The 26,160-nt window shown below is 42.0% G+C and overlaps 1 long non-coding RNA gene across 1 annotated transcript in view; it reads right to left on the bottom strand.

Annotated features, from left to right (window-relative positions):
* Positions 1 to 772: 772 nt before the first annotated feature.
* The window catches only part of LOC143765607 (uncharacterized), a 56,734-nt gene continuing 31,346 nt past the window's right edge, over positions 773 to 26,160 (bottom strand). The window contains exon 3 of the long non-coding RNA XR_013213431.1: positions 773 to 1,161. This is a non-coding gene — a long non-coding RNA (uncharacterized LOC143765607). The remainder of the gene's footprint in view (positions 1,162 to 26,160) is intronic.

Here is a 26,160-nt window from a genome sequence, read left to right as displayed (position 1 = left end):
CTATGCCTATTCTTTTCCCTTTTTCTTCTTTTCACCTTTCCCCCATTACATGTAGTGTCTTCAGCATCTTCATTCATGATGGGCAGTGGTGTCCAAGGCCTAGTCAGTAAAAAGAAGTAAATCAATTCACGAAAGACCGAGTTTGAGGCGATTTTCACAAGTTAACTCGTATTCAAACATTTTGAGATTCACTTTGAGGCTCGCAAAAAAGGAGCTTGCAGGCAAACATAATTTTGCACTACTGCAAAATCTTACGGTTTATCATACCTTGCATAGGGGGGGTCAGTAACTGGATCATTCATCACAGATCAGTGGTTCCCATCAGAGCATGGTTTTATGACAGAGTTGTTTTCCATTTCCAGAGTCACGGTGTAAGTCTCTCTTCAGTAGAGTGTAAGCTTTCATGGCCAGCTGGGTCCTCTCCCTTCTGTAGAGTGTAACCTATAATGCTCTTATCTAAGCACTTATGGTCAGTGAGGTTCTGTCTCTCCTCCATGTGTATTTTCCAAGCAATTACAAGCTTTCTAGTATTGAGATTCCCAAAAATGTATTTGCTGCAAATCAAATATATTGAGAAAATTTGTTGAAGTTGGTGAATTTGAATTTCAAAAGATTGACTAATTTCTACTGCAAAAAAATATAAAAGATCCTCTCATCTCTGCTAGTCACTGCATGATGTATCATCACTCAGGTGACACGTCATAACGCCGTGATGTCCCAAAGCAGTGAGAGGTTATGTTCACGGCCTAGTCGAGCTGGAAGTCAGGGGCTGAACTGAAGAGGACAAATAGAATACACACAATGGGGATAGGATAAAAAACACCTAAGTGACTGGATGGCAGTCAGCGGGGGCAGTGAGGCAGGTGAGCATTATTATAATTATTTTTATTATTTTATTTTATTTTTTTCTGGATCTCCATACTTTACCTAAATGGCTGCTGTGCAAAGCAAATTGAATAAAAATCTGTATTCTGGATCATTTTTTTCTGTAAAATTTTAGGATAATTCAATTTAATACCAATAAATTTGCTTACCTCTTGTCAGTCCTGTCCCTTTGTGTGGGTAATTAGGTGTCTAATGTACTAATGCTTGTGATGCTGTATTCTGGCAGCATGAATTTAGCGTAGAATATGGTAGCACAAGTGTTACATGGTTGTAGCTCTGAAATAAAGTTAAAAAAAAATAATTTCAAATTAAAAACTAAAAATACAGTAACGATAGAGTTCTCTAAAGTAACCAACTATGATCAAGAAAGGAAACTGACAACAATATAGGTCTTACTTATCATAAAGGCTATAACGAAGCTGATGGAGCCTTTTCCTTCATATGTTCCTTCCTTCCTTACCAATAAACATGCACTGCAATGTAATTACATCTATAAAAGTCTAGGTGTGCAAAGCAGAAGTGTAAAGCCTACACATTCACTACTCATTAATAATGTAGCCACTAAACCCACAGAGACAGCCTGACGAACTGACACCGGTGTGAGGCACGCCAGAAATGTTTGTGTTGATCACAAAGGCAACCCACGCCCATCTCTGATTTAAGACTCACCAGTTTACTAAACCCTAGTATGGGATAGTATGACTTACCATAATTAAAGACTTACCGTAGACTGAGACAGAGACGGTTTTATTTCTGCATTAAGAAGCTGTGCTCTAAGAAGATACAATGAATAACATGCAGCAGTATCAACACACAGGGGTTTACTAAAACTGCCATATAATTTACTAATCCAGGTTACTATTATTATAGCATTTGTGATACATTTGTGTTCTTAGTGTCGTATTCTATCACTTATCCAGGAAGTGTCAGCTTTGTGGATGATGAGGATAGAACAACTAGTAGCAAATTAGAAGGCTGAAGTTACAATTTTGGCAAGGACAATAAGTGAGAAATAAGGGTCTTGGACTTGAGAGAGGCAGTGACCTGAACAGAAGGCAAGATTGCATGGGATAGGTAGGAATGGAGGCTAGACACACGGGTGTAGTTGGGAGGATGAAAGACAGGGCATTTTCCCCAAGGAGCTTATTGTCAACTAGTAAAATTTAGTAGTGCATTTATCCAAGAACAGTACCAGCCTGGGGACACCAGGAACACCCAGTGCATGTGTCATTGTGTGATGTACATATCCTGATGTAATATCACTCTATCACCCTTACACCAAAAACACTATAGAAAATGTAAGTCTTCACACCCTCTGTTCGTTCCTGTAACAAATCTTTAATTTCATGCCATTAATAAAAAAAGATTCTACCTATTGTTATTTTGAGGAAGCTTGTGTATGGTATGGAACTGTGTTTTGGGGACATATGGCCATGACTTGCTATCTTAGCTTGTCCTTTTTACAGGATTTGCTGTGCATTTATGGACTGCCTAATGTTGGTAGATGTGTGTACTGCTTACTTAACTGTGGGATGCCTAGGGCATCCAGTACCGGCTGATGTAACTGTATAAACATATAAGTGTACATGTGACCTTACATTATCAAAAAAAGGGGGTAAGGTATTTTGTTATGTGCTTCACCTATGATGAAGTGCTGTGTGTTATGTGCTGGTCATATTGAAAGGCCAATCATTTCTCTTTGGGAGAATGTCAGATTGGTCCTTTACACAGGTCTGAGGAACGTTTTGGTGCCATGTGCTGGGGACTATGAATGTGTAGTAAGTGGAGAGTCCCCTGCTGACCTTAGAAATACTTATGACGCAGCTGTGGATCAGAGACTGACTGCATAGATGGCTATAGAGGACACAGAAAGTCACAGCTGAGTACCAAAATACATGCCCCAAGCTAAGCCACCTCCAAAAGTATCTTTCTTTTTCAATTTTTGAAATCAGAGAAAAATGACTGTGTCCTCTTTACAGGAATAGCTAATACGAGACATAACTTGAAGACATGAGCAATTTGTTGTGAATTGTATTTGAGTAAAATTTCAAGGAATTTGCTCAACCCAGGAATTTGAACAATTTGTGATTTGTCTCAGTAACCAACCATTTCACACATTTCAGTAGATTACATGCCTGATGATAATGTTCGCATGACTTCCCTTCTTTTTTGCAGCCATTACACTACATCTTATATCAAATCCAATCAGGAGGGACAATCATAGCCTATATAAAAGCAGAAGCAGGAAATGCAGCAGCAATTTTGTAGTGAATATAGATAGTGAGAGATCGTCACAGCTCACAACTTAGATATCGATAAATCCATAAAACACTCAATAAACAATATAGATAATGTGTGACATCACAACATTGAAGAACAGTTAGCGTTGATTAAACCATAGCTATAGTATAGAAGGCCTCAGAGTATTATCCCCACCTTTTCAGGGCAATTAAAGTACTTGTGATTCACCGTCAATTAATTTGTCTCAAATTCTATTTTGGGAAAAATTTGGTGAAGCTGGTGAAATCAAATTTCAAAAGATTCACTCATCTATAATAACTTGAAATTCTTTGTCTCAAACGCAAAAACAGTAAATGGTCCCAACCTACCATAGGGTACTTAGATTACTTGTGTCTTCTTAAAAAGGAAAGGAGCCATTAGGAACATGTTATTATTTTCTAATGAAAAGGACTTCTAGGTGTCTACTGTTATGGCTCGAAAGAACTTGTAGGGTATAATGAACCATAATGCTGCCATGAGCATGAGGTCCAAGACTGTTCACGCTAGCACCAGAGTCATAACAGCTATAAATGGGATTTTGGACTAGCCTATAAATATCAAAATGAAGACTCACTCTGTTAGAACATTTTAGAAAAGACAATACGTGTCCATGCATTAAATTAAGGTGTACTATTTTTATTTTAATGGCTGTAACTACATTTCTTCTTCTGTAGTAGTCAATGAACAAGGAGGGGGAAAGCACTGTTTTTGAAAACATATATTAAGAAACTACATTTTAATAAAAATCTACTTTGACAGTAATAAATGTGAATAAAGAGGTAAAAATGTTGGCACTGCTGCCACACCTGTGCAACTTTCAATCCAGAAGTTTTCACATAAGGCAAATAGTCCAGCTGGTAACCAGATATGGTGGTGCTTAGCCCTCAAAGGCAATGAGGAAAATACAAAAAAGAAGGAGTAGAAAAAGAGCAGCACTCACCACTGGTATGTGAAAGAGTAGCCGTTTATTCGGTTTTTACATGAGGTATATAGATATAAGGAATAAATAAGCAATAGCTGTTTTGCGTAGCCTGCGCTTCATCCGTCTCTCTCTTCCAGAAGAAGCATAGGTTACGTGAAACAGCTGTAGCTCATTTCTTCCTCAGGTCTCTCCCCCTCTTGTAAGAACCAAAGAAAGTGCTGCTATTTCACGTACCAGTGGTGAGTGACGCTCCTTTTCTATACCTTTTTTTTTCATAATAAAATAAAATAAATAATTCAGTTTATTTTATATTACTAAGCAATTAATTCAGGAATTCACAGCATGAATATCATTAGAAGAGGAAATTAAATATCATGATAGAGATTAGTTTACTAAATTAGGACAGAGCTAAGCACTAATTGTTATCAAAGGGCGAATTATAAGGGGTGTGATCTAATCTGTGAATTTTCCCACAAGCCCAGGTGATTACAAATTGTCCTATTCCTAATCTTCTTAGACATGGGTAAAGAACAGTTTCATAGCAAACTGTGAGAGCGTCATAAAGCAAGTGATGACTGAAGACGGGTGTGTGTTCATTATTCTGATTACTATGTGTATCTATGTTAATAACTGAGTAAAAAATAATAGCACGATTAATGCTAGAAGGAAATGTTAATTACCGTACTGACTTATCATTGAGCAATAAAATATTTTTTTAAAAATCATGAATATGGAATTATTTGTGGGAAGTCGAGGAAAGTCAAAGGAGGACACCAGAACTGTTTAAGGTTATTTTTATAGACCACACCAAAGGTTACATCCTAGGAGTATTTTCTTATAGAAATTATAAGGCTATCAGTGATGTAAGACAGAATGGGATCTCTTCTTTTGCTCACACAGTATAGAATGGAATTCATTTAGATTGTAGACTATGGTCAGACTAGCCCACTAGACAGTCTTTTAATAATTAGGCCAGAAAGTAACAGACCTTCAAAAACTCCCATTTTGTTTTGGTTTTTTTAACCTCAAATTGTAGCCGAACTGGCCCACCAAAATATCAAAGGATAGATAGGTCAAAGCTAGTAATGGGGTTAAAGTTTCAGCCAAAGACAACTCTGTTTGTATATACAGCATTCTGTGGGTGGCACTCAGAAATATGCCCTTTAATGAGTCAAGTAACCTTGTTTTTGACTAACATAATGCTACAATAATTTATTTGCCTGATACATTGGCAAGACATTTGAATGAAACTTCATGGGTGGTCTGATGCAAGACAACAACTGCGTGTGATTTGGTCTGATGTAGCAACACATGACCTGAAAAACAGGTGAACTCTACAATGTGTATTTCATTAGTCTCAATAGACAAGAAGATCATAATGGTACGTAAAGTTACAGGGATTTTCTTGAAAAACTGTTTGTTATTACAGGTTAGGCGTTATGGCACACTAACCAAATCGTTCATTGATCCAGTTGCTACAGGTCTAACCACCACTAATTACCAATTCTGTCACTATTGTTGTTATCAATTATTGTCAAATTCAGTCATAGTCATTCTGATCAGACAGTTACCACCTGTAAATGACCTACACTTTAGCCATAATGGATGAACAATGTCTATTATTTTCCATGACAACCACATGGTATCCAAAATACCAAGAACTGTACAGGATGTGGGATTTAAAAGGTAAGACCCACATACACGTGCAATAGTTGATTGCTGAGCGTTCATTCAGCCAGCAACCATCGGGATCGGGATCGGGATCTGTGGAAGCGCATGTAGCGCTAAACAGCTGTCATCCTCTGGACATCATGTTCTCCCTCTCCATGTCCTAATAAAGACTTTTACTGCAACGGGCTTGGTGAGTGCTAACTACTTTTTTCTTCTTTAGAGGCTATGTGGGGCCTCATACTGTATATAGGGGACAGTATATGGGCTCATATGACATATAGGGTGATGTCAGCATACTTCTGCTCAATATTAAGTAATGCAATTAATATAAAATAATAATAATATGTTAATATTAATTTGAGGAAAATTAATTTCAGCTTATTGGTTTGGTCCTCTACAACAGTTATGGTCTATCATGTGGCCCCTTGGGAAAATTAATTGCCAACCCCTGCATTAGACTGTTAACTAATCCCTCCAATATTGTCTAGTTCTTCTGACTTTTGTCTAAGTTCAACAATGTTAGTGTTGCCACCCTCAAAAATAAACTGTGAAAAATGGTGGAAGAGGATGAGAGAAAGTGCAGTATTCTAAACTGATTTTTCTCTAGAGTATTTAGACAAGAAAATCCCTTGACAGATGATATAATCAGGGATACTATAAATTTTACATTAAATGCCACCTGCTTAACCCAGCAGGAAGTATAGTGGTGCCTCAAAATCACTGAAGTAAACAAATCACCAGGCCTGGATGGCATTCACCCCCAAGTACTGCAGGAATTATGTTCTGTAATAAACAGACCATTATTTGTAATATTCAAGGATTCCATAATAACAAGGTCTGTACCACAGGACTGGCGTATAGCAAATGTGCTGCCAATGTTCAAAAAGGGGACAAAATCTGTGCCTGAAAATTATAGGCTGGAAAATTGGTTTTTGTAAGATATCTATTCTGGACTTTTGCAATAAGAATAACCTCATGACCCAGTATCAACATGGGTTTATGAGAAATAAGTCTTATTAAACTGATTTGATTAGCTTCTAGGTCCAGACTGGACCAGGGTAATGCCATGAATGTTGTTTGGACTTTTCAAAGATGTTTGACACAGTATACACACAAGGTTGGTACAAAATTGAGACTTACGAGGAAGGGGAAAATATGTTAACAACTGACTCAGTGATAGGCTCAGTGACTGGCTCAAAGGGTGGTTATTAATATAACACACTTCAATTGGGTCACAATTAACAGTGAGATACAACAGGGGACAGTTTTGGGCCCTCTTCTTCTTAACATATTTATTAATGATCTTGTCAAAGGCATACAGAGTTGAATTTCAATTTATGATACTAAACTCTGTAAGGTAATCAACACAGAGGAGTGTAATTTAATATTACAGAGGGATTTATGAAAGCTGGAGGCTTGGGCAATGGCAAATAAAGTTTAATGTAGATAAATGTAAGGTCATGCACCTGGGCACGGTAAATGAAATGTATAATTATGTACTAATGGTAAAACAACAGGTAAAACTCACTGAAAAATAATTGGATATATCAATGGATGGCAAATAATGATAAGCAAGCATGCTCGAATAATGTCTTATCCGAGCACGCTTGTGTCCTAATAAAGTATTTTGAGCATGTCTCGCATGTTTGTTAGGGAATCGCTAATGGCAAACGTACGTGATCAGTGCCAGGCAGTTGCTGCCAGGGTAAATAAAATAATGTGATGCATTAAAAAAGGCATTGATGCTTATGACAAGTCACTAGAGAAGCCACACTCAGAATAATTTTGGGCTCAAGTGTCTAAGAAGGACATAGTTGACCTAGAGTGGGTGCAGAGCGACAAAGGTTATTAACGGCAGTACCAAAGTAGGTTATCTGCCTTGGAGTTATTCAGTTTGGAAAAATAAAGGCTTAAGGGCAATCTTATTATAATATACAAATATATGAAGGCATAGTACAGAGATGTTTCTACTGATCTTTTTACACTTAAAGGGAACCTGTCAGCAGGATTGTGCACAGTAACCTACAGGCAGTGTCAGGTCGGTGCCGTTATACTGATTAAAATGATACCTTGGGTGATGAAATCTGTCTTGTGGTTGTTGGTTAATCTTCATTTTCAGTTTTTAGTTAATGATATGCTCGTGTTACGGGGGGGGGGGGAGACTTGTGGGGGGGTCTTCAATTAACATTTGGTGCTCTGATTGGGTATTCATAATGCAGACTGCTGACAGGTCACATACCCACCCCCTAGTTTGCATAATGAATACATGTGCATACTTTAAAAAAAAAACATAAAAACCTTCTGCAGACAGGTGCCAGCCATGACACCTGCTCTGCAGCATAACCGCATGGTTAATGTCACAACAATACATGTGCTTGATGTTATTCAGCTAGCTAGAAAAAAAATGTTGTGCAGTAGCAGCTATCGGTGTGTATAGCTGTGATCCGATAACTGCTACTGCACATACACTGATGGTGCCATCTTACTGGAGAAGAAGAAAAAATCCTGCCTGCAGATATTCATTATGCAAGCTAAACTTTAAAAAAGTATGAAAAAAACTATAATGTGTATGAGGGTTTCTAATTAATAGAAAGGGTGATCCTAAAACCTGTTTTCTACTGAACGCATTTTGAAATATAACACTACTAGTTTTTAGTGCATATTGGATTTATTGATTTCTCTTTTACTTGTCATCTATTTTTATCCAGTTTTGTTATATATCCATCTTATAAGATGCGAATGAGAGTCATGTACACTAACCATTGTAAAGAGATAAATTACCCTGGATAAATGAGTACTGCCTATAAACTGACTCAGCTTTACTAAGGGCTAGGTGTTATTAGGAATTAGGGTACACATCATGGTGCATTGAAACCCTATGTTAGTATGGTAATGAGTAAGTAACGTAGCAATGAATCACAACCAGGTCTTAAATCATAAAAAATGTCTTTGTAGTGTGATGTTTTTATATGCATAACATGCCTACTTGCAGCCTCCTAAACATTTATATACCGTATACTGTTTATAAATATGTGTTTTATACTTATTCTTCAATTATTTTTACAAGTGGGACATGTTCTCCTGGGATATCTGGGGTTAGAAAATCACTACGTATTGTGAATCGCCGGTCTTCCATTTAGACGGGGTGTTTGTGCATCATATTAAATGGATTTTGAATCCTTCGGTACTGAAGAAGTTAACAACCCTTTCTATGCTGGTTAGAAACTTGCAGCTCCATCTTAGAGCTGTTCCTGACCTGGTCATCTTCTATCCCTATAAAATCTGGCCAGACCTTCTTTTCGTTGCCAGTGAAAGTTTTGCTTCCTAGATCCTTGGAGTCGGTGTGCTGAGTTGGAGATCGTTGTTGCCTGCTGGAGATTGTTGCATGCTGTTTTTGGGTGTATGCTTTCCTCATTGTCCTGTTCCCATTTGGTTTGTACACTCCTACCCTTCCCTATATACCTCTTTACCTTTGATGAATGTTTTGTATGTTAGTTGTTTTTTCGTTATCCCTGTTTGTCTTACCTGTTTATACACTAGCATTTCTGTCCCAGGCCTCTTATGAGGGGGAGGGGATAGCATAGGGTATAACAAAAGAACAGTAAGGCTGGTAGCCCAAACCTCCTCACCTTTAGAGGTACTATTGAGAGCAGGAATAGTTAGGGTTCCAGCCAAAGGGACAGTGCAGGGCCCCTTTCCCTATTTACGTACAGTCGCAGCATAACAATTAAGCACTTATTGTGCACCTATTGCAGTCCTTTTTTGCCCAAGTGAGGTCAAAACAATTAATTTACTATTCATGTGTATACTTTTATTTATTATATTTATAGAAAAGTGCATTTTATGTGACCATGCTTGGGATAGTTTTAGAATGTGGCTATTGATTATTGAAAGATCAACTCTTACATAAGGTCTTTTGGAAACTGTGCTCTATCACGTGCTAAATTCAGTTAGAACATTGTGGCAATGAAGCCTTGACTTAGATGTGATCAGAGCCTTATACAGTGGGGCAAAAAAGTATTTAGTCAGTCAGCAATAGTGCAAGTTCCACCACTTAAAAAGATGAGAGGCGTCTGTAATTTACATCATAGGTAGACCTCAACTATGGGAGACAAACTGAGAAAAAAAAATCCAGAAAATCACATTGTCTGTTTTTTTATCATTTTATTTGCATATTATGGTGGAAAATAAGTATTTGGTCAGAAACAAAATTTCATCTCAATACTTTTGTAATATATCCTTTGTTGGCAATGACAGAGGTCAAACGTTTTCTGTAAGTCTTCACAAGGTTGCCACACACTGTTGTTGGTATGTTGGCCCTTTCCTCCATGCAGATCTCCTCTAGAGCAGTGATGTTTATGGCTTTTCGCTTGGCAACACGGACTTTCAACTCCCTCCAAAGGTTTTCTATAGGGTTGAGATCTGGAGACTGGCTAGGCCACTCCAGGATGTATGTAGGCTAAACTCTTGGTTATTTGATCACTTCATTCCTTTACATCAGGGGTATCAAACACGTGACTCACAGGCCGCATGCGGCCCCTTAGGCTGCTTTATGTGGCCTGCAGGAACCGCAGACCCTTCATGATAGAGGCCCATTTCAGGGGCCGCCAACAATAGAGTTTTACTTCAGTTGAATGTACGTCCTTGAGCAAACTGGGTTGTGTCCACTTAGTATTTTCAGGTGAAGTGAGAATAAGGCAGATATTGGCACAATAGCAGGGTCAGTAATTTGAGGAACAGAATCAGACGGGAATAGCCAGAGTCAGATATTAGGAGAACAGTGAAAGAGAAGTCAGGCTAAGGTCAGAAACATGGGGAATAACAATTACTGATGAAGTCAGGGTACAAACTCGGTCAAGAATAGGGTAAGCAGAATAAAACAAAGCATCAGAGCCCAGGGAGTAAGCCAAGTATAATTGCAGTTAAAAATGTAAAGCATCACTAAAGCAATTTTTTAATTTCATTGCTCGAGTCGCATTACTAATGTAAATTTCCTGTCCCTAGTATAATATACTTACCAGCTGCCATATTCTTCTGCTCTCGGCCCCGTTCCATCATCCTCTGCAGTTTGTAACCTGCTGGATCGCTCCGGTGTTTGTTGGACCAGCTGGAGGTCACTTTTCAGTGTAAGTTTATGAGAGCCAGAATGAGACCAGAGTAAAGCTCTCATAAACTTACATTGAGAGCTTGGTGTTAGGGCTAGTGGAACGCACCGAGTAAATATAGATGTTTATTATTATTGATGCGTTCGCAGCCCGGGGTCCACCGTGCAGGGGAATCTGCTGCTAGTAAATGGTGGCACTATTTGGCAGTACAGACTAGCTCTGTTACCTCACAAAGTAGCCAAGAAAGGAAACCTCTGCACCCTGTTAGACTTCACAGGAGCACAGGTTAACTGCCCATCAGAGAGCAGTCAGTGGTCATGCAAACATACAATCTCCTCACTGGAGGAGCCGGTATTCTAGGGGCTTATTTCAGCCAGGGCCCTAACTCCATGCACACAATCTCCTCGCCGGAGGTGTCGGCATTCTAGGGGCTTATTTCAGCCGAGTCCCTGAACACACATAAATGACCACACTGGCGCATGCACGTAACAGATTCAATACTAGCGCATGGCCATGCGGTCATGAGAGCCTTAAATAGCTGCAGTAAGTACAGGACCTTCCTAGAAGGACCAATGAGAGGCTGCTACAGAGCCTGAGCACCTTCAGGACCTTCCTGGAGGACCAATGGATTTAGCTGCAGTATCTGAACATGTGACCATCGATCTCCACTGAGAGATCTTACTCTGGGCATGCTCAGAACGAGAAAAGCAGGACTTAGTCCCAGAAGTGTCTGCTCGCCACTGCCCAGCACTGACTTCAATGGCAGAAGCTGGAAAAGCAGCAGTAACCCTTTGTACAGAGTCAGACTGAGCGAGACACTGGGACTGACGTCTCTGCTGAGCAGGCTCCACTGCGGCAGAAGAAGAATGGGAGACCGCAGCGGAGATGGCCTGAGATTCCCCCTGTGCAGAGGCGGGAACTCGACCCCTAACACTTGGTACCGTTATCTCTGACATCTGGTCAGTCAGAAGCTGCAGTTACCAGATGGTGGAGTGAGACCGGAGCGGCTTCGGGAAGAGCAGAAGACGATGGCTGTTAACTATAATTCTAGGGTCAGGGAACATAGATTAGTAAAATAGTAAAATAAAGTGTTGTAGTAAATAGGTACTTTAAGTAGGGTGTGGTACTGCTTCAGTGGCCAGAGCAAGGAGGTCACTTTGCCTGCTGAGCTGCTGAGCTGCTGGACAGCACACACACTCATACTGCCTGGGTGTGATTAGCATTGACATCTCCTCCATCCCAAGTGCAGCAAGCACAGCGTAAATGATCATGCCTGGTGACAAAAGCAGATGTTAGTAGAGCAAATTCAGGTTATAATGTGACAGGACCAATGTGGTTATACAACACCATTGCAACTTCAATAGAAGTCACAAATGTGTATATCTTAGATAAGCTGCTGCTGTTATATTGTCTACAATCAGGTATAAAATGTTGACATCGGTACTGATTTCAGGTGAGCTGATTTGATATCACAATGGGGCGTTCCTGTCAGGTAAGCTGTGTTATCACAGGTGGGTTTCTGTCAGCTGCTAGAGTGTGTGACATCATAGTTACTGTAGAGTAAACAAATGTGACATCACAAGAGAGGTTTAGCCAGGTCAGTCATGGTGTCCTCACAACTAATTTTAATTAAATTAGCTACTGTTATATCATAGGATTGTTTAATGCTATTGTGACATCACCATAGGGTTTCAGTCAAGTGAGGAGGACCAGACGTACAATACAAATCATACAATTAACCATAAAATTAGTAGTTGGAAATCAAGGCACCTATATATTGTTATTATAATGGGACCCCGGTTGGTGTTTCCACCTGCAGTTATGAAGTGCTATAATATCGGATGCAGAATTGTAATAACACTGTCACTTTTTCTGGTAGAAGATGAACCTATCATCAGTTTGTTACATTATCAGGATATTTGTATGTTAAGAACAGAGTAATACTTCTTGAATGTCTTAATAGATATTTTTAAAAAACATAACAAGTCATTATATTACATAGTGCAAAATAGTGCATTACTCATAATAGGATAATCCTGTTTTACTAGGTGGTGAACCAATGCAAAAAATCTGTAAAATACTATTAGCTCCTCTGGGCCAACCATGAGCAATGGAAGAGCGATGTGTGATGGACTCAGTCATCCCATAATTACAAATAATGTGTAGGATGATGTCAGGGCAGGAATTACCTGGACAGAAACTCAAAATCCATGGAGTCTAGAGGTGATTTACAAATCAAATAAATTAAAGTAGTTGTAATAGAGATGCTCATTTTTGAAGAGTAGGCCTGGTTCCACACATCCGTGCAGGCCATTCTAGCATCAGAAGAGCAGGCCCAACTGCCAGGTTTTTCGAACCATGCTAACTGCTTCATAGACATATTAAATTGGCCACATATGAAACCGGCCGAACAAAGACAGGATTGTTTTTTGGCTGACAATGTTCTGTACTGTACAAATGTTTTAGGCAGGTGTGGAAAATGCTGCACAGTAAGAATGCTTTTAAAACTGCAAGTGAGAGAAATTTAAATCAAATCAATGGTGGTTAGTTCTCCAAGATGTTTGGAACAACTTCCCTGCCAAATTCCTTAAAAAACTGTGTTTTGCACAGTACTGTATATTCTAGTTTTTCCTTTATTTAAGGTGTGACTTGTTTAAAGTAATGAGGCAAAAAAGAGGTCCAGACTCCAAAACCTTGCACAGGTTAGGTGGTTTAGTTTATGATAGGTCATCAATATATATGAGCAAAGATTTGAAGTAAAATTAATTAGATTTGAATATATAAAAAAAAAATCGATTTGTCAGAATCCACATTTTTGCACTGTGATTTGCTTCAATACAGCAAAATGGTGGCCTACCATTTTGCTGGATTTGGATTTGTTTTAGGAATGAGAAGGTATGGAAAAAATTAAATATGATATTCACCCCTACCCGGCCCTCACTTGTCCTGCCAATAGATCAGAATTTTGAGATGCCATTGCCACTTTTTCTTTTGCCATTTTTCAATAGACAAGTGCTTCTCACTAAACTAGAATAAAAATAGAATCAAAAAGTTAATTTATTTCAGTTGTTCAATACAAAAAGTGAATCTCATATATTATATAGAGTCATTACGAAGAGTGATCTATTTCAAGTGAATATTTCTGTTAATGTCGATGGTTGGGACTCCTTTTGCATCAATTACTGCATCAGTGCATAATGGAATGGAGGAAATCAGCCTGTGGCACTGCTGAGGTATTATGGAAGCCCAGGTTGCTTTGATAGCAGCCTTCAGCTTGTCTGCATTGTTGGGCCTGGTGTCTCTCATCTTCCTCTTGACTATAACCCATAGATTCTCTATGGGGTTAAGGTCAGGCGAGTTTGATGGCCAATCAAGCATAGTGATACTGTTGTATGTAAACCAGGTATTGATACATTTGGTAGTGTGGACAAGTGCCATGTCCTGCTAGAGAATGAAATTTCCATCTCGAAAAAGCTTGTCGGCAGAGGGAAGCATGAAGTGCTCTACAATATCCTGGTAGACGGCCGCACTGACTTTGCTCTTGATGAAAACACAGTGTACCTACATCAGCAGATGACATGGCCCCCAAACCATCACTAATTGTGGAAACTTCACACTAGACCTCAAGCAGCTAGGATTGTGTGTGTAGCGCCCCCACTGCCGCAGGGCCGAGGGGTACCCGGTACCGGGCCTCTGAGTCTCTGCTCTGGGGTTGTCACGGTGGTTAGGCCCGATCCGTGACCCTGCCGAGGGGCGCACAGTGAATGATGTGACGGATGTGGATGGTGCGGTGCAGTAAATAACGAGGACACCAGGTTGCAGTCTCTTTACCTCTTTACTGAAGATCTCTGGGTCCTCAGTCCGGAATCCGGATAACCAGGCTACGCAAATCCGGCCGGTCCAATGGCACCTCCAGAGTTCTCTTAGCAGGTGGAAATCTGTGCCTTCCTTCTAGCGCTATGTGTTGCGGTCCTTCCCTGCTGTGCTTACCGAAAGTCCCCACAACTGTTGTGTCTGTTTCTTAAGTTCCCTCACAACTCGATTAGATGATGTTCTGCTCCCTGGTGTTCTGGTTGGGACGGCACCCGTTTGACGGGTAGGCTCGGAGCTCTTCCGGGACCCTAGAGTCGCCCCTCTCCACAAGTTGCCCCCCAAGACTGCATAGGTGATTTAAGTTAGACAGCCCGCCTTAGACTGACTGCCCTGCCGCTGTTTAGAGTATTGCTTGAAGCTGGATGTTGAAATACTCTCTCGGCGTTCCGGCCACCGGTAGTGCGCCTCAGTAGGGTGTTGCTTCGGTCTTACAGCACGACCCCTACTGGTATTCTCCTATTGCTTGATCTCGTTTCTCACTCAGCACAATCTATCTCGCTTCTGATCCTTCCTTGGGCACCGCCGCTATCCTGAGCAGGCACGGTCCCGTTACGTTCGTTCAAGTTGCCAAGCCTCTGTCAGGATCCCACCCCTGACAGAGACCCTACTGTATCTTCCCCCACAACACCCTCTGCCACAAGGTGTTGCCTGGTTCCAACCCAGTCAGCTTTCTGATCTAACTTCCTGCCTGACCCCCAGTTTACCCACTATGGTGGGGAGTGGCCTAGTGAATAGAACCCTTAGCTCCCCCCGGAGGCCCGACTGTGAAATGTATTGGTGTCTGTGATACCTGATCAGATGAACTCCTTCAGTGCCATCAGATGCACCATAGCTCCCCTTAGTGGCGGAGCCACAGTACTGCAACGACCAGGACTCTGGGGCGCTGCACTCCCCCCTGGTTAAACACAGTACTCCGGGACTGAGAAGAAAACAACAATACAAGTTAGCAAAAAGACATACAGTTTTGTTGAGTGCAATAACAATAAGTATACTTGAACAGAGCTTCCCTTTATGGGAGGTGAGGACACTTGAACGTTACAAACATAGTTAAATGTCATAGCAACATGCTATAAATAACTTGCTTTTACCCAACCGGGTATTCTACTAAGTGCAAAATTGTTGAACAATAATTTAACATTGCCTTTAAGGACATACAATCTGAATCCACTAAAGACCTTCTTATAATCACATTATAAGGCAATTTAACTTTTTCATTCTCCTACTTTAAATCTGCAGGACCGCCTGTCCTAACGGCACCAGACCTTCTGCCTCTCCTTTCTGTTACAGGACCGCCCCGTTCAGCCCGGGCCTACTGCCTTTTCAACTACTATACACAGTATAGAGCATAACATTACTTTCAGTTTAAGAGTGCTGAGCCAGTTCTATATGGCTCCTAGGAGGACTCAGGGTTCACCTTCTGTCCTCGTTGTCTATCAACATTATCAAACATTTTCTATATAACATTAAACCTTCTCATTACTTTCTTACTAACACGTATGCAGGACACTACGTCTACCCCTACGGGCCCACTGCATCCTTCTTCTAGCTTTCACTTTCTTTCAGGGAACATTATCAGCATTTCTTTACAATTAACTAGTTGGATACATATAACTTTCTCATACAAACATTATCATCACTTTCTTTTCGTCAAAACATTATTGCTACCTGTCTTAAAGCAATATCACCATTTAAGTACAACAAATGAACATCCCCTTTAAGAGGGGACCAAGTCTTTATGAGGTAGCATATCTCCTCAAGCTACCAGTCCATACTCGGCAAAGGTTCCAGTGTGGTATCTTCACAAAGAGTCCTTTTTGAAGTAAAAACAGTAGGGAGCACCTTTAATAAGGTGCAAACTATTTACAAAAAGTTTGTATCATGCACTGTTCATGATTGCGGCAGTTCTTGATAACAGGGGAAAATAGAAAAAGCAAACAAAACAATAGGGATCCCGGGTCAACAAGGGGATCCCTTTAAGAGTTAACCCTGGACGGGTTTAGCAGCAAAGTCAGGAAAACAAACAGTTAAACAAGGAACTATTTACATATTTAAAGCATTCATGCTTACTCATTTTTCGGTAGAGACTGTGGTTTCCTTCTGGGCCTCACCAGACCAACGGGTCGTGCTGCCGATCCAGGAAGCGGTTCTGGTCCCAGCAATGACAGGATCCCTCGCCGCGATGCTCTTTTCACTGATGATCCGGCACGCCCCCAAGGTACATGGTGGGTCCGGGTTCCCCGCTGCTCCGCAGGGACAGGTTCCATTGCCTTTTCGGCAGGAGGTTCATCTTCGGATGTTTCAGCGGCGGCCTGGAGCGCGACGCACCGCTGGAGGCCACAAGTTGCCCCCCAAGACTGCATAGGTGATTTAAGTTAGACAGCCCGCCTTAGACTGACTGCCCTGCCGCTGTTTAGAGTATTGCTTGAAGCTGGATGTTGAAATACTCTCTCGGCGTTCCGGCCACCGGTAGTGCGCCTCAGTAGGATGTTGCTTCGGTCTTACAGCACGACCCCTACTGGTATTCTCCTATTGCTTGATCTCGTTTCTCACTCAGCACAATCTATCTCGCTTCTGATCCTTCCTTGGGCACCGCCGCTATCCTGAGCAGGCACGGTCCCGTTACGTTCGTTCAAGTTGCCAAGCCTCTGTCAGGATCCCACCCCTGACAGAGACCCTACTGTATCTTCCCCCACAACACCCTCTGCCACAAGGTGTTGCCTGGTTCCAACCCAGTCAGCTTTCTGATCTAACTTCCTGCCTGACCCCCAGTTTACCCACTATGGTGGTGAGTGGCCTAGTGAATAGAACCCTTAGCTCCCCCCGGAGGCCCGACTGTGAAATGTATTGGTGTCTGTGATACCTGATCAGATGAACTCCTTCAGTGCCATCAGACACACCATAGCTCCCCTTAGTGGCGGAGCCACAGTACTGCAACGACCAGGACCCTGGGGCGCTGCATGTGCCTCTCCACTCTTCCTCCAGAATCTGGGACCTTGATTTCCAAATGAAATGCAAAATTTACTTTCATCTGAAAACAAAACTTTGGACCACTGAGCACCAGTCCAGGTCTTTTTCTCCTTGGCCCAGGTAAGACGCTTCTGGTGTTATCTATTGGTCATGAGTGGCTTGACACAAGGAATGTGACACTTGTAGCCCATGTCCTGTATACGTCTGTGTGTGGTGGCTCTTGAAGTAATGACTCCAGCAGCAGTCCACTCCTTGTGAATCTCCCCCAAATTTTTTAATGGCCTTTTTCTTAGCAATCCTTTCAAGGGTGCGGTTATATCCTGGTTGCTTGTGCACCTTTTTCTACCACAATTTTTCCTTCCATTCAACTTTTCATTAGTATGTTTGGATACAGCACTCTGTAAACAACCAACTTCTTTAGCATTGACCTTTTGTGGCTTACCCGCCTTGTGGAGTATGTCAATGGCTGCCTTCTGGACATCTGTCAAGTCAGCAGTCATCCCCATGATTGTGGAGCCTACTGAAACAGACTAAGGGACATTTTTAAACACTTACAGTAGGAAGCCTTTTCTGGTGTTTTTGTTAATTATTATAATTTAATGAGATAATGACTTTTGGGTTTTCATTGGCTGTAAGCCATAATCATCAACATTAACAGAAATAAACACTGTTAGGGAAAGCGGAACGCACCAAGTAATAGGGTGATAGATATGAGGTGCGTTCGCAGCCCGGGATCCACCGTGCAGAGATACCTGCTGAAAGTAATGGTGGATGGACACTGAGCTCACACATGGGTTAAACTTCAACCCGTGTGAAATGAAAGCGAGCTCTGTTGCCTCACAGAGTCGCGCTGTACACAGGGAATAAAACCCTAACTAAAAGTTGTGCTTGCTCTGGAACTCTTCTGCGCTAACTGCACACATGAAGGATCCAGATGCTAAGCCAAGGCTAATTGCCCCCACTGACACAAGCTGCCTGCCTGAGTGTACAGCCCCAAGGCTAAACAGACTCACACCACTTATATACAGTGTAGCAGAGTATCCACTAGCAACTGCCAAACACAAATGATACTAGCGCATGGCCGTGCGGCCATGCAAACCTTTTATATCTGTAGCACTTCAGGACCTTCCTAGTGGACCAAGAGGAGCTGCTACAGGACCTGAGCGTGTGACCCCCGACCTCTAATGAGAAGTCTTCCCCTGGGCATGCTCAGGAGGGGAAAAGCAGGACTTAGTCCCAGGAGCGCCTGCTTGCCGCCGAACAGCACTAGTTATAATGGCTGAACCTGGAAGGGCAGCAGTAACCAAACGTGCAGTATCAGTCCTGGCAAGGTGCTGGGACCGACGTCTCTGCTGAGCAGGCTTCACTGCGGCTGGAAAAGAATGGGAAATCGCAGCGGGCATGGCTCGAGATTTCCCCTGTGCACCGGCTGGAACTCGACGCCCAACAAACACTTGAAAAAGATCACTCTGTTTGTTATGACTCTATATAATATATGAGATTCACTTTTTGCATTGAAGAACTGAAATAAATGAACTTTTTGATGATATTCTAATTTAGTGAGAAGCACTTGTATATAGCAAAATAAAAAAACATACCACTGCTAAAAATGAAGGAGAAGCTAGCAGCAGCAGAAAAATGACCACTATCACTGACACCAGCTGTCTGGGCAGTAGCTCTATTAAATGTGGGCTACAATTGGCCTCCTTTACCTCCCGCAAGTGTATCTGTGAAGAGTAAGAGGAAAGCATTATGGATAGTGTTGAGCATTCCGATACCGCAAGCATCGGGTATCGGCCGATACTTGCGGTATCTGAATTCCGATACCGAGTTCCGATACTTTTGTGATATCGGGAATCGGTATCGGAACCATATTCATGTGTAAAATAAAGAATTAAAATAAAAAATATGGATATACTTACCTCTCCGGCGGCCCCTGGATCTTACCGCTGTAACCGGCAGCCTCCGTTCCTAAGAATGAGCGCGTGAAGGGCCTTTGATGACGTCGCGGCTTCTGATTGGTCGCGTGAGCGCTCACGTGACCGCTCACGCGACCAATCACAAGCCGCGACGTCATCGCAGATCCCTCACGCGCTCATTCTTAGGAACGGAGGCTCCCGGTTACGGCGGTAAAGTCCAGGGGCCGCCGGAGAGGTGAGTATATCCATATTTTTTATTTTAATTCTTTATTTTACACATAAATATGGATCCCAGGGCCTGAAGGAGAGTTTCCTCTCCTTCAGACCCTGGGAACCATTCCAATACTTTGCGTCCCATTGAAATGCATTGGTATCGGGTATCGGCGAGATCCGATATTTTGCCGGTATCGGCCGATACTATCCGATACCGATACCAATGCATATCGGAAGGTATCGCTCAACACTTATTATGGAATATATGGCACATCTCTTGTTTCAGTCACAGCAGGACGATGTTACCTACGACAGCGATACCTTTAGTTTTAATCAGTGATCTGCACAGAAAGGTTGACCTGATCACAAATGACCTAAGAGGTATAATTTTTAGACCATTTTATAATTCTGAATAAATATGAAAAGTCAGTCAGTGTGCTGCTGAATAGGTTGTTAGTTACTGCTGGGTTATAATTTCTGTGTAGGGTGAAGTCACTCTGACATTACTAAGGCTAAGAAAAACTTAAGGGGTTTCATACAGTTCTTTGAGATCTCAGAATGTTACACACATCTTTTCAGGACAATTGTAGGCTTTCTAGTATAACGATTCCAAGCAAATCAAATTTTGACAACAAATTGCTCAAAGCAGGAGAATTCGAATTTCAAAAGATTTGAATATCTCTATCAGCATGTTAGTTACCTGGACAACCCTTTTAATATCAAGACTTGAAATCATATGAAAATCAAATAAATTAATATGATCGGTTATACACAGGTCATGTTTGCCCTACAGCTTTAATTCTCCAAAACAGGTCTCTCATCTCTTATTTATAACATGGCATTTATGATCACAGACAAGGCATTATGGGTTGTTTACACACATTATCAATACAACATAAAGGTAGACTCTATGACAGGTAAAAAGAAGTCAATTTCGAATAGTACAGATCCATTATGCTAACTGGTTTTGCCTAAAGGCAGTTAGTCAATTATTTTATATGGAAGATAAGAAGACAATCTATTAAATAAAGAGGAATTAAAGGAACATTCTAGAATTATACACTGTGGTATGCCTGCTAAGACCTGAGAGGGTGATGCATGGATCCAGACCAAAACCATCAACACCCTGGTGTCCACCCAGGATTACCTGATGTTCAAGGTGATCCTGCTCTTGGCTTCTACTGTGATTTATTGTTACAGAAGTTTAGAACCATTAGGTCTATCATAATCAGGAAGAGGTAGCAAAATTACTAGCTCTCTAGGTGAAGAATTTTTGCCTGTTCAGTTTTGCAAGGAAAAAAAATAGTTTGACCAGTTATATAATTTTATACCTGAAAAGGGTATTCCCAACTCAGACATTTATGACTTATTCACAGGATGGCAATGTCTACTCTTTGTAGTTCTAATGATTAGTCACAAAATATGACATAAATTTAAAATAGATGCATGTCCTACACCTTGAGAATGTGGTACTGTTACGTACCACCGGGAATGTCGAGATGGACCGTCAAGAGTAAGCGTTTGGATAATTTGGCGTAATTAAAGTACACATTACACTTATATACACATTAAAATATGTAAATGTTTTCTTGTCATTTCTACCAGATTGGCCAAGCTCACAACCCCTAGCCCAAGAAGACAGCAAAAAAAAGAAGCAAGTTTATACTGTGATCTTGTAACTTAATCCTTTTACTGAGGGAGATTGAGCTGCTAAAATTCAAAGGACCAGAATGTTTTTTTTATCTTTCACAAATTTATAGCCATAACTTTTTTATTTTTAAGTGAACATCAGTATATGTGGTTATGTTTTTTTTATTACGTTTTATTATGGGTTTAGTGCAGAAAAAAACAAAACAAATGCTACATCCTTTATTTCCTGATCACCATACTTTAAGTGTTCACTATATTGTACAAGGTGTTACAATTGCAGGGATATCAGATAGGTCTGGGGTATTTACTGTATTGTGACACTAATTTAAAGTGTATTAAAAATGCAATTAGTGTAATTATCTTCAGCTTTGTTTTCTTGACATATAATGTACTGGTATATATACATGTACCTGGATATACCAGCATAACATGCCTGAAGCTGCCTGTGGCTCACTGATAGAGCTTCTGCCTTCCAAACTGCAAGAAATGAGTTCAAAACCTATCAAAGACCAGCAATAAAAGATACATAAATATAGAGTTTATTCAATTTATAAAGGAATCACGTTGGAACAATGTCAGAGTTTCAGCATGAAAGGACACCCCAACCCCATGAGTTTGAAGTTGAGAGAGCAGTGTTTGTTTCAGAAACAAAATACACTGCTCAGAAAAATAAAGGGAACACTTAAACAACAGAATATAACTCCAAGTAAATCAAACTTCTGTGAGATCAAACTTTCCACTTAGGAAGCAACACTGTTTGACAATCAATTTCACATGCTGTTGTGCAAATGGAATAGACAACAGATGGAAATTATTGGCAGTTATCAAGACACCCTCAATAAAGCAGGTGGAGACCACAGACCACATCACAGTACCAATGCTTTCCGGCTGATGTTTTGGTCACTTTTGATGTTGATTGTGCTTTCACACTCGTGGTAGCATAAGACGGACTCTACAACCCACACAAGTGGCTCAAGTAGTGCAGCTCATCCAGGATGGCACATCAATGTGAGCTGTGGCAAGAAGGTTTGCTGAGTCTGTCAGCGTAGTGTCCAGAGGCTGGAAGCACTACCAGGAGACAGGCCAGTACACCAAGATACGTGGAGGGGGCCGTGGGAGGGCAACAACCCAGCAGCAGGACCACTACCTCAGCCTTTGTGCAAGGAGGAACAGGAGGAGCACTGCCAGAGCCCTGCAAAATGACCTCCAGCAGGCCACAAATGTACATGTGTCTGCACAAACAGTTAGAAACCGACTCCATGAGGATGGTCTGAGTGCCTGACTTCCACAGATGGGGGTTGTGCTCACAGCCCAACACCGTGCAGGATGCTTAGCATTTGCCACAGAACACCAGGATTGGCAAATTCTCCACTTGCACCCTGTGTTCTTCGCAGATGAAAGCAAGTTCACACTGAGCACATGTGACAGACGTGACAGAGTCTGGAGATGTCGTGGAGAGTGATCTACTGCCTGCAACATCCTTCAGCATGACTGGTTTGGCAGTGGGTCAGTAATGGTGTGGGGTGGCATTTCTTTGGCGGGCTGTCATGATCTCCATGGCCAGAGAACTAGCATAAGCCTCTATAGGAACAAGCTCTTGGAAGATGTAACTGTACTGACCATGAACTAAACCTACCGCATCATCTAGAAGTAGCCAGGTAGCATGTCCTACTTTTTATCCCTATATGCCCAGCGCCGGCCGGAGAACTAAATAATGCTAGCAGAGGGAAATATAAGACCTGACTCACCTCTAGAGAAATGCCCAAAAGGAGACAGAAGCCCCCCACATATATTGGCGGTGATATGAGATGAAACAACAAACGCAGCAGGAAAATAGTTTTAGCAAATTTGAGGTCCGCTTTCTAGATAGCAGAAGACAGAAAGCATACTTTCATGGTCAGTAGAAAACCCTAACAAAACACATCCAGAAATTACTTTAGGACTCTGGCATTAACTCATAATACCAGAGTGGCAATTCCTGATCAACAAGAGCTTTCCAGACACAGTAACGAAACTGCAGCTGTGAACTGGAACCAAAATACAAAAACAAAACATGGACGAATGTCCAACTTATCTAGTAGATGTCTGGGAGCAGGAACAAGCACAGAGAGGCTTCTGATAACATTGTTGACCGGCAAGCATCTAACAGAGAAGCCAGGTTATATAGCGACACCCAGATCTAATCAGAACAGGTGAACAGGGAAGATGATGTCACAAGTTCAATTCCACCAGTAGCCACCGGGGGAGCCCAGAATCCAAATTCACAACAGTACCCCCCCCTCAAGGAGGGGGCACCGAACCCTCACCAGAACCACCAGGGCGATCAGGATGGGCCCTATGAAAGGCACGAACCAGATCAGAGGCATGAACATCAGATGCAGTGACCCAAGAATTATCCTCCTGGCCGTATCCCTTCCACTTGACCAGATACTGGAGTCTCCGTCTGGAAACACGGGAGTCTAGGATTTTTTCCACAACGTACTCCAACTCACCCTCAACCAACACCGGAGCAGGAGGCTCAACGGAAGGCACAACCGGTGCCTCATACCTGCGCAATAACGACCGATGAAAAACGTTATGAATAGAAAAGGATGCAGGGAGGTCCAAACGGAAGGAAACAGGGTTAAGAATCTCCAATATTTTATACGGACCGATGAACCGAGGCTTAAACTTAGGAGATGAGACCCTCATAGGGACAAAACGAGAAGACAACCACACCAAATCTCCAACACAAAGCCGAGGACCAACACGACGGTGACGGTTGGCAAAAAGCTGAGTCTTCTCCTGGGACAACTTTAAATTGTCCATCACCTGCCCCCAGATATGATGCAATCTCTCCACCACCGCATCCACTCCAGGACAATCCGAGGATTCCATCTGACCGGAGGAAAATCGAGGATGGAACCCCGAATTACAGAAAAACGGGGAAACCAAGGTGGCAGAGCTGGCCCGATTATTGAGGGCGAACTCCGCCAATGGCAAAAAAGCAACCCAATCATCCTGGTCAGCAGACACAAAACACCTCAGATATGTCTCCAGGGTCTGATTAGTCCGCTCGGTCTGGCCATTAGTCTGAGGGTGAAAAGCAGACGAAAAAGACAAATCTATGCCCATCCTAGCACAAAATGCCCGCCAAAATCTAGACACAAATTGGGTTCCTCTGTCAGAAACGATATTCTCAGGAATACCATGCAAACGAACAACATTTTGAAAAAACAGGGGCACCAACTCGGAAGAAGAAGGCAATTTGGGCAGGGGAACCAAATGAACCATCTTAGAAAAACGGTCACACACCACCCAGATGACAGACATCTTCTGAGAAACAGGCAGATCTGAAATAAAATCCATCGAGATGTGTGTCCAAGGCCTCTTAGGAATAGGCAAGGGCAACAATAATCCACTAGCCCGAGAACAACAAGGCTTGGCCCGAGCACAAACGTCACAAGACTGCACAAAGCCTCGCACATCTCGTGACAGGGAAGGCCACCAGAAGGATCTTGCCACCAAATCCCTGGTACCAAAAATTCCAGGATGACCTGCCAACGCAGAAGAATGCACCTCAGAGATGACTTTACTGGTCCAATCATCAGGAACAAACAGCCTATCAGGCGGACAACGATCCGGTCTATCCGCCTGAAACTCCTGCAAGGCCCGCCGCAGGTCTGGAGAAACAGCTGACAAGATAACTCCCTCCTTAAGAATACCTGTGGGGTCAGAGTTGCCAGGTGAATCAGGCTCAAAACTCCTAGAAAGGGCATCCGCCTTAACATTCTTAGAACCTGGTAGGTACGATACCACAAAATTAAACCGAGAAAAAAATAATGACCAGCGCGCCTGTCTAGGATTCAGGCGCCTGGCGGTCTCAAGATAAATCAAATTTTTGTGGTCAGTCAATACCACCACCTGATGTCTGGCCCCCTCAAGCCAATGGCGCCACTCCTCAAACGCCCACTTCATGGCCAAAAGCTCCCGATTCCCAACATCATAATTCCGCTCAGCGGGCGAAAATTTACGGGAAAAGAAGGCACAAGGCCTCATCACGGCGCAGTCAGAACTTTTCTGCGACAACACTGCCCCAGCTCCGATCTCAGAAGCGTCGACCTCAACCTGAAAAGGAAGAGTCACATCAGGCTGACGCAACACAGGGGCAGAAGAAAAACGGCGCTTAAGCTCCTGAAAGGCCTCCACAGCATCAGGGGACCAATTAGCAACATCAGCACCCTGTCTAGTCAAATCGGTCAATGGCTTAACGACATCCGAAAAACCAGAAATAAATCGACGATAAAAGTTGGCAAAGCCCAAAAATTTCTGAAGACTTTTAAGAGAAGAGGGCTGCGTCCAATCACAAATAGCTTGAACCTTGACAGGATCCATCTCAATGGAAGAGGGAGAAAAAATATATCCCAAAAAGGAAATTCTCTGAACCCCAAAAACGCACTTAGAACCCTTGACACACAGAGAATTAGACCGCAAAACCTGAAAAACCCTCTTAACTTGCCGGACATGAGAGTCCCAGTCATCCGAAAAAATCAGAATATCATCCAGATACACTATCATAAATTTATCCAAAAAATCGCGGAAAATATCATGCATAAAGGACTGGAAGACTGAAGGGGCATTAGAAAGACCAAAAGGCATCACCAAATACTCAAAGTGGCCCTCGGGCGTATTAAAT

Source organism: Ranitomeya variabilis, chromosome 4 (assembly GCF_051348905.1).
Source record: "Ranitomeya variabilis isolate aRanVar5 chromosome 4, aRanVar5.hap1, whole genome shotgun sequence".
NCBI lineage: Eukaryota > Metazoa > Chordata > Amphibia > Anura > Dendrobatidae > Ranitomeya > Ranitomeya variabilis.
This window is presented reverse-complemented; position numbering and strand designations above follow the sequence as displayed.